The sequence below is a fragment of the Armigeres subalbatus genome, unplaced genomic scaffold, assembly GCF_024139115.2.
Source record: "Armigeres subalbatus isolate Guangzhou_Male unplaced genomic scaffold, GZ_Asu_2 Contig1798, whole genome shotgun sequence".
In the NCBI taxonomy this organism is placed as follows: Eukaryota; Metazoa; Arthropoda; class Insecta; order Diptera; family Culicidae; genus Armigeres; species Armigeres subalbatus.
This window is the reverse complement of record NW_026942614.1, coordinates 1-10,251: the sequence shown is the minus strand read 5'-3', so window position 1 is coordinate 10,251 and position 10,251 is coordinate 1. Positions and strand designations below refer to the sequence as shown.

The following is a 10,251-nucleotide window of genomic DNA, read 5'->3' as shown; positions in this document are numbered from 1 at the left end:
CACATAGGATACGTCAGATAACGTTTCATGAATGGTCATGTCGTTATTGCGAAGTGTTAAAGATATTCCGGTGTTCATCTTTAAAATGCTTTTTCGAACCATATCAGGAGGAACTTCCCGAGGAATTCCCGAAGGAACTTTCGGAGGAATTCCCAAAGGAACTTCCAGAGGAATTCCCGAAGGAACTTCCAGAGGAATTCCCGAAGGAACTTCCGGAGGAATTCCCGAAGGAAAATTATCGGAGAGAGGTACTGAGAAGCGATAATTTCGGTTGTACAATTGTTCAGTATTTAGAGCTTAATTCAAATTTGGGAAATAGTAGGTCCTTGAAATTTTGTAGAAACATTCCTTGATAAATTTGAAAGAGATTGTCGAAAATTGTTCCCAGTTCCGAGTTATAAACATTTTAGTACGAAAATAGCGCTCTACCGCGAGAGAGCTTCCCTCAGACCTTAAGGATTACTATGGGAAGATCCATAAAGTACGTCACGCAAAATTTGGCGATTTTCAACCCCCCTCTCCCCCCTTTGTCACACCTTTTGTAATAAACCTCTAAAATTTTTGAATGAGTCGTCACGCTGCTCGAAACCCCCCTCCCCCTAGGAGCGTGACGTACTTTGTGGATGGCCCCTATATGAAAAGTTGTCTAATGTTTTTCTTAGTCTCCATGGACAGACAGACATGTGCTCATTCATTACATACAACTACGTAGGCCTACGTCACCATTACGACATGTTTTTACTTCACCTTTATGTTGTTTGCCTCTATTGTCTACAATGTATACGTAAAGGCTATAGATAGGAGGCTATACTCCAAAACCAAACTTATGATTAAAAACTCGGGGAGCTATAGAGACTCAGTGTGTAGGTGCACACTTTTTGGTACTTAGCATTATCCGATTTATTCGGATTGTTGCAAGTTGCAATCAAATCGGAATGCGGTCTAGTTGTTTCCTATTGAAAGTTGGCACGACCAGCCTTTGCGTTGCAGTTGTTAACAAAAATAGTTTAAAAAAATACCTACTGCAATGCATTAAGATGACCGCAAATAGATATGAAATAGTAGAATTTAACGCTTTAAATTGCTATTTCGACCTCTCTGAACATGTATTGTAACTTCTTTTTATATTGCGCGAGAAAGGCATAACCAACGCTAGGTGGATTAAGTTTTTTTTTTAATTTTCTATCCACATTTAAAATTTATGAAATCTCACATTGTGACAAAACCCGGTTCCTACTGTAGGTCCGAAGTTCATTTTTCTTGCAAGTTATTATTCAAAGGAATCTCCATAGTGAAGTTAGATGGAATACTGTTTACAATCAAACTCGATTTTTAATTAACACTGTACTTATTGTAACTGCTAATATAAAGTTTTGTATGAATTAAAAATTCTGGGGACGGGGTTGAAATTTTAATTCAAGCATCAATCTAGTGCTATAAAAATAATCACAGCCACTTGAGATGATGGACTGGTACACCTTGGCTGTAAATGTGTGTAGGTACATAACCAACTGAAACATCTTATCGATCGAAGATGAGTCTTCATATTTATTATCTAAGTTTTGCACACCGCACCGTTTATTTCTATGACTAGTATTTTATTTACCCACTCCTACTGAAATCTACCAAACAAAATTGCAATTGCACGCAAATTGGGATGATTTTATCCAGTCTAGAACATTCCTTACTAACAAATTTTGCATCGTTATATAAAACCACAAAACCGCTTCCTGATTGGCATTTAACTGCACATAATGGTGGTGTCACAGCAAAGAGATAAAGGAAAATGCCGTCTCACGACTATTTTACTTACATTTTGCTGGAAAAAGATTGTGCCCTTGACATCACCGCTCAGAACGCAAACTGCTTTAGCCGGCATTTTGTTGAAATTGACTGCAAAAGCCAAAGAAACGTGTGGATAACAATTAATTCCGCATTGGATGGGGTTAGTGACGGGTCAATTATGTACTTACGTCGTAAAACAGCAGCGAAATGTCTAGACTTCCCGGTGGTTTCGATGCGATTGAGTAAAAACTGTATGTGGCTGCGTGAAACAAAACCGTTACTACGAAAACGGAGCAAATCGCGACTTCCCTCAACAAAACGGTTGTTTTCGTTGCGTGATAACGGGATTGTTTTGCTTTTTGTTGACAAACAAATCGTTAGCTGACAAAATAAACCCTTCAGAAAAAAGTAACGTCAAAAGCAAAAACGTCAGGCGCACAATAACAATCAATGATAATTTTTCTAATTTTTTCATCATTGACAGCCATCGATGTTGATGTTTTATTCGAACGCGGGAGCACAAAAGTGTTGTTAAGGTTTTTAGTGGTTAAACCGGATAATCTACAAAAAAATCATAATTTATTTACTTATAGTGATTATGTTTTATCTGCTTTGTGTTTCCTAAAAAGTATTATTTGATGGTAGTGCTAAACTCCGAATAAAGCTTTTACAACACAAAAATGGGACGGACCAAAGTATATACATCAGAAGGTCAAGTTATTTGGGTTGCAAAGAGTGATGGAAGGTAAGCTCATATCTAGACCAACATTTGAAAAGGGCGTAACAGCCAAAATTTATTCCTTTTGATTCTCCGTCTACATATATAGCTATATATGTAGACGAAGAATCAGTAAAAATAAATTTTGGCTGTTATCTTTTCTAAATGTTGGTCTAGATATGCGCGGAACGAAGAGATACACGAAGGAAAAAGCAGCAGTTTATTTATTAAGTTGTAATTTATGCTACCTTTTGACAAGCAGTTGAACAAACCGCACAATCATTTACCGTTCTTCGTACAGTTACAAATATAACATGGACATTGTTCATATCGTTACCTATTAACATTAGGTTCTTCGAAAAATACATATCTATAGTAAAACAATTACCTCAACGTTAATCAATAAGGTTCACGTGCTACGTACTATAATCAATATATAACTGATAAAATTTTTCCTTCAAAATGTATAAAGAAAATCGTTTTTTCCTACGGTCAACATTCTTAACAACCCGCTGCTCATACAGGCCGGTCTATGAAAACTATAACGTTCTTTCGTGGGAGAATGGGACCATACACAAAAAGGTTTAAATATTATGAATAATTATATGTATCTTTTATTCACAAATGAATCACAAATGCATGAAAATCAGGAAAAATGTGTAAGACATGCTTTTTATGTATCAAATGTTACTCCTTTTGTGGGTAGTCCCTGGTAGTCCCATTCGCACGCACCTCCAAGGCTGGACTCACTCACGGAGAAGCTGTACATTTCGTAAAGATGGCGGAGAGTCCACCATCGATGTCACGTTCTGCAGTCCGTCGATGGCGAGGTACATAAACTGGAGAGTTTGTGAAGACCATATCCATAGCGATCACCAGGCGATCCGGTATAGTGTTGGAACACGAACGCCGACGGTACGACGGGAGATAAGGTCTATTAGGCAAAGATGGAAGACGAAGGAATTCGATAAGGATCTTTTTATCGAAACACTTCGAGCGGACTGCGACGCTACAAACCTTGACGCAGACCAGCTGACGTAAACGCTAACGAGGGCTTGCGATGCAACGATGCCGAGGAAATTAGAGCCAACGAACAGCCGGTGCCCAAGTTACTGGTGGAACGAAAATCTTTATTGTTCTTTATTGTTTGATTCATCAACAGACAACTTAGGTCCTAACGATGCTTATCATCGTTAATTATGAAACATGGCAGAATAAGCCCTATGTAAAATTACGACGAATCGTCTGTTGGGATAGATTAAAATCAAAACATGGAGCAACCTCGTTGAATGCCCTGTAAACCCGCAGACCCGTTATTTCGCAGTGCCCTAGGTCGAACGTTCAAGTTTACTGATTCCAGAATTTCAGGGCAGTCGATTCTGCCTTGGAGCGTATCAGCAACGACCATGGCCCGTGCAATGTGCCTCCGCAATTGTAGGCTTTCAAGATTAATTAATTGACAACGGCTGCTATTACTTGGTAACCGGAATGGGTTTCGCCATGGAAGCAACCGAAGAGCAAAACGAATGAAGCGGCGTTGAACAGATTCAATTCTTACTGATCCGTTCTGGTAATTAGGATGCCATACAGCGGAACAATATTCCAGCGTAGATCGAACCAGCGAACAGTACAGTGATTTCAAGCAATAAACATCGGTGAAACCCTTGGCGACGCGAAAGATGAATCCTAATGTTCTAGAAGCCTTCTCAATCACGTAAGAGACATGATGCTTGAATGTTAGCTGCGTATCTAGAATAACACCAAGATCATTTATACAGTTCACACGTTGCACCACAATTCCATTGAGCTCGTAGTTGTAAATTATTGGCTGATGTACACGAGTGAAAGAGATCACGGAACATTAGCTAGGATTGACAACCATCCGGTTCAATGTACACCAAGCCGCAAATGAATTAATATCTTGTTGTAGGTCCATTGCGTCAGAGATAGACCGAATTAGTGCATAGAGCTTCATATCATCCGCATACGACAGTCGCGGTCCTCGAAGCACATTGTTTACATCGTTGAAATAAGAGGAATATCAAGGGGCCAAGATGGCTTCCCTGGGGAATGCCTGAGGTTGCCAAAAAATTCAGTGGACTGAGAATTGCCTACCGTAACAGACAGTCTTTTTTTTATTTCTTTATTAAAGAGGCTTGCAGCCCAAGGCAAAAACAGACAGTCTCCGTCCGGTGAGATATGGAACTAGCGCAAAAGATAACCAGCAATGCCAAGTCTTTCCAATTTCGCAAACGTGATAGCGTGGTTAATTTTATCGAAAGCTGCAGATAGGTCCGTATATACAACGTCCGATTGATTGTGCTTTCTGCACAAAGCTTTGTCGGGTAATACTCGAAGTTAGCACAAAAGATTAGTGGTCGTAGATCTGCTCTGAGATAAACCCATGTTGATCGGCACTCAGATGTTGCTTACAGTGAGATATGAGTGGTTCTGTTATCACTAGCTCGAATAATTTGATGGATCAGCAGCACAAAGATGAGATGTGCGATAATTGTTGACATCTTTCGATCGCCCTTCTTGTACACGGGAAACATTGTAGCGGTTTTCCACATGGACGGAAAAAGTCCACTGGATAGCGATTTGTTAAAAATCAGTTGAAAGGGAGCGAGCAGAAGTTCGATGTGCCTTTTCAAAAACGCAGACGGAATGCCATCCGGACCGTGTTTGGAATAGCGCTTGAGAGCAGCTCTTTTTAGCAGTTTTCATTCTACGAAGCTGACGGGTCTGCCAAGGACAACCATATGAGGCGATGGTTTTCTTAGGAACATGTCTTTCAATCACGTGTCCAATAATATGCGATAAAGTCAATGCCGCATTCTCTGCATCACAACCGCCAAGAATGTCAACCCAGTCCAATGTAGCAAAGAACTCAGCAATGCTATGATGATCAGCGTTATGGAAATTGTAGATTATGGAGGCTCGATCGATGCAACAACATTGGCTCGCATGTTGTTCAGCTTGATGTATCAACGAGGATGATGGTTAACTACTTTAACTAACGGTGATGGAGCATGCAAAATTAGCGGAGCAGCGTCCTGAGCGTTAACAAAACACAGATCCAGGCTGCGATTATTTTCGTTGGTAACGTGATTGATTTGACGTAACGTGGCTGTGTAGTAATCAGGCTGTAGCAATCGAGGAGGCGTGACTGTGTGTAATGAAGATCGTTCCATATCTATGTGAAGGAACCCGTTGCAGGAGGAACTCCACGAAATTCCTGGCAGATTGAAAATCGCCGATAATGATGATTTCGTCCGAAGCATTCGTCATTTCGATCACTGACAAGACTGATTGTGTGTGGGCTTCGATCAGTGTATCATCGCGAACACGATCAGGAGGTATGTGTACTGCACACAGGAACATAAGTTGTTGTAAATAACTCTTGCTTTTCGTTTTTTATTTACTGCGATTAGGACGCCTCCTCTAATTGATTTGCGACTATTCATGGGGCCACGGTCGCTGCGAAAAACTTCGTATTCAGGCCCAAAGACTCGACATAGATAGGTGTACGGGAGTCGAGCCAGGTTTCAGCCAACACAATCACATCGTAGCAATCATCGGACATTAGCAAGAAGATATTGTTCAACGCAAACGAGGTTGGAATCCATAAACAGGGCTCTAGAAGTTTTAGACGGCATCAGGCGGTGAAGGTTTAGGGATAGATGAGCACTTCCCTGCAATAGAAGGTTGGGATATCCCCGGTGTACATCTAAGTTCGGGACAAGGACGACATCGAAGAACGTTGGCTGCAACAGGCACGAATGAACTAGAGCAACCAGGAAATACTCCCAAAATGCTTTTCATGAGGCGTTCTGGAGTTCCAATGGAAGCTTATTGACTTGCGTTGTGGACCAGCAGAGGAATACGCGAATCTCGATGGAAATCACCACCAGGTGAGGTGCTGGAATTTTTGCAGGTAGCATGAGGCAGCAGCGAAGGTGCGATGATACTTTCGTGATTATTAGGGTACTTGCCCGAGGCCCCTGATTCACATCCAAATTCAGGGCCAGGACGACTCGTTCTAAGCTTGGCTTCATAAGGCGCGACTGAAGTGAAGGAACAGGGACCTCCCATGGGAAGCTTTCCTACGTTTTGCGTATCTTGCCAATCTTCGCACTGCCTGTCTCAGAGCCAGGAGACACTTTCGAAGGGCAAGGTCTGAAATGGCCAGAGAGGAGCGAAAGATAGTTTTCCGTGAAGCTATAGCGACTTTTTTTTATACGGGCGATCAAAATCAGTAAGTCCAGCTGCTTCAAGGAGTTATGCCGAGCAACCCTTATCGAGTCGTAACAAAGAAGATCAGGGGCCCAGCGACACCAGCCGAAATGTGTCCGGACAAGTTGAAGATCATCGTGGACGGTCTTTTCCCACAGCATGGTTCTACAACGTGGCCACGTACGCCGTACGAAGATGACGATCGAGTAACCGCTGCAGGTACGCAAGTCTCCAACGACGAGCTGTCATCAGTGGCGGAATGTTTGAAGATAAAGAAAGCTCATTGTCCGGATGGAATTGCAAATGTGGCTCTAAAATTCGCGATTTTGGCGTTTCCGTACTTGTTCAGGATGGTGCTGAAGAAGTGTAGATGGTTACTTTCTGGATACGACGAAGACTCAGAAACTGGTGCTGCTGCCGAAATCAGGGAAACCGCCGGGGAATTCAACATCGTACAGGCTCATATGTCTGCTGGATACACTGGGGAAGTTTCTGGAAAGGGTTATTCTTAATTGGCTTACACAGCTCACGGAAGGGGAGATTGGCTTATTTGAAAAGCAGTTCAGATTCTGTAAAGGTAGATCGACTGTGGATGCAATCAGGACAGTCATTGAAGATGCAGAAGAGGAGATGCAATTGGTTCTGCGCAGCAGTGACGATTGATTTCAAAAATGCGTTCAGAGTGGATACTAAGTAATTTACGACACGAGCTCGAGGCAGAAGTCGATCAGGGTTACGGTGGGCGGTCCACAAGGGTCCATACTAGGCCCAACGCTGAGGAACGTGGTGTACAACAGGGTGCTAACGCTGAAGTTGCCCAAAGATGTAAAGATTTACGGATTCCCGGATGATGTTGTCCTACTATAACCGGCGAGTCGCTGGAGGAGGTGGAAATGCTGGTGGTACAGGCGACCGACGCAGTATAATCTTGGAAGAATGGATTCAAGCTCTAACTGGCTTACCACAAAAAAGTGATGTTGGTCAGCAATTCCAAAGTAATTCAGTGGCTGCAGATTACCATCGGAGGGCACGACATATCCCGTCGGTGTGCGGACTCTGGAGACATCTAGGTGTGATGATTGATGAACGGTTGAACTTCAACACCTGCGTGGACTATTCCTGCTGTGAAAAGGCGGCTAAAACGATCAGTGCATTAGCAAGGATCATGCTGAACGTCAGCGGTCCGAAAAGCAGCAGTAGACGTCTTCTGACGACAGTATCATCCTCGATACTAAGGTACGGAGTTCCAGCCTGGGAGCTGCGCTCAAGACGAAGCGTAACCGGAGGAAGCTGAATAGCGTATTTCCTCTAATAGCCATCCGGCACGCGAGTGCGTACCGAACCATTTCGTCGGAGGCAGTTTGCGTTATCGCAGGGATGATTCCAATCGGCATAACCCTAGCAGAGGATATCGAGTGCTACCAACGGAGAGATTCCAGAAATATGAGAAAGGCGGTGAAACTGGACGCTATGGTGAAGTGGCAGCAGGTGTGGGACAATGTGTATAATGGAAGGTGGACCCATCGGCTCATCCCCAATGTGTCGACGTGGGTGAGCAGGGAGCATGGTGAGGTGAACTTTTACCTTACACAGTTCCTGTCCGGACGCGGTTGTTTCCGGCTAAATATTTGCACCGGTGTGGGGAATGGGTCATCGCCATTCTGCCCGGCGATGTATCAACGTAAAGGAGACTCCAGAGCACGTGGTATTCGACTGCCCGAGGTTTTCACCAAGGAATGCCTGGCCATAAGGCGGACAACATCGCAGAGCAGATGTGTCGCGATTAAAGAACGTGGAAGCAGAAGTCGTGACGCAAATACTGTCAGAGTTGCAGCGTCGATGGAGAAGGGAGATAGCAAATACGCGTCGGTTCGGAGGGAAATCCAGCACATTGAGCAGCGTTTGGTCTCGAGTCGTCGGGGCACCAGCAAATCGGAAGTCTTCTGCTAACCAGAATCCATATTTTTAATAAAAACTATTTATAGTACTTTGTCTTTAAATTTTGCTATAGGTATTCAATTTCGAAAACAACTTTTGTCTTTTTGCGTTTTTATCTTATCTATCTATTTTCTCCTATCAGATCATCTAATGCTCGCCAACCTGAGCGTACCCCAGAGGTGCTGTTTGAGTTTCATGATCTGGAACAACCACAAGAATTATCCGATGTGGGAAAATACGAGTCAGAATACGTGGAAGAGGTCGTTCTAGAGGATGAGATAACCGAGCATAGAGATGATGCTGCCGACCAAGGTAGTCTACAGACCTTTACGTCGCATCAGGGCGCCACCAAGGCTAGAGTCACCAGACCTACGGTATAATTTGGCGAAATGGTCATCAACGAATCGCGTCTCGAATGACGCCATGGATGATCTATCTGGGTTTGCTGAAGAAACATCGCGTTCAGAGCTTGCCTGATAGCAGTACAAGTCTTCAGTTGTATCTCAAATCTGATAAATCAACACGAGCATTTGTCGATTCCGATTCGGATCAAAGCGATAATCCGCCCAGCCCAGACCGTTCGAATGGTATGCATTGAAAATTTTATGTATTTTGGGTGATCCGCAGTTTTGTCAGAGCATTAGTGATTAATCATAGAATGATTAATATCATGATTAATGAATAATGGGTTATTTAATCATTATTCTTTAATCATAATCATACAAAAATACGATTCAATCAATATTCACTAATCGTTAATCATAGATTTTGCATTTAATCATCAATCACTAATCATATTCATGATTTTTTGAGATTTATTCATTAATCATCAATATTATTCATTGCATACATCGCTTTTTATTCATTAATCTTTAATCATAATCATACGAATTTTTATACCTTTAATAACATATAATTTGGTAGAAAGGTTACTTGATTATTGATCACTATGCAAATCATTTAATTTGATTATTCATAATCGTTAATCATTAATCATATGGATCTTTAATCATTAATCATACACATACATTGTCAACATTTAATCACGATCGGTAATCGTTAATCATAATCCAAACGTTTTATTCATTACTCATAACCGTTAATCATTGTCGAAAATGAATTTAATCGTTAATCATAATCATTAATCATTGTCAAAAATGAATAAATCATTAATCATAATATTTAATCATAGAGTTGAATGATTTAATCATAACAAATTTAACCATTCTTTGAAAGCTTTATTCATTAACGCTCTGGTTTTGATAAATGCAGTTTCCATTATTTTAGCATCACGAGTAAACCGGAAAAGAAGTGTAGGACCAGAGCAGAATACATTATCGGTAAACGTATCCGATCTGACTGAGCTTTTCAACAAAATGGATGTTATTGGTACCAATTCGTTTCCAATGTGCACTGTTGAATAGAAAATATGATATAATCCACAATAATTAATTAAGCTTGCAGACAGAAAAACTGGATATGCTGACTGAGGAACGGAGAAGCACACGGTAGAGATGCTTCGGCATGTATTAACTGAAATAGCATCGGTTAAAGCGTCCGCAAGCGTGAACAAA

The 10,251-nt window shown here is 41.8% G+C and overlaps 1 long non-coding RNA gene across 1 annotated transcript; it reads left to right on the top strand.

Moving 5' to 3' along the window:
- Positions 1–2,295: 2,295 nt before the first annotated feature.
- Positions 2,296–10,070, top strand: LOC134203342 (uncharacterized). Its single transcript, XR_009977579.1, has 3 exons — positions 2,296–2,530; positions 8,820–9,264; positions 9,965–10,070. It is a non-coding gene; the product is annotated as an uncharacterized LOC134203342 (long non-coding RNA).
- The last annotated feature ends 181 nt before the right edge of the window (positions 10,071–10,251 follow it).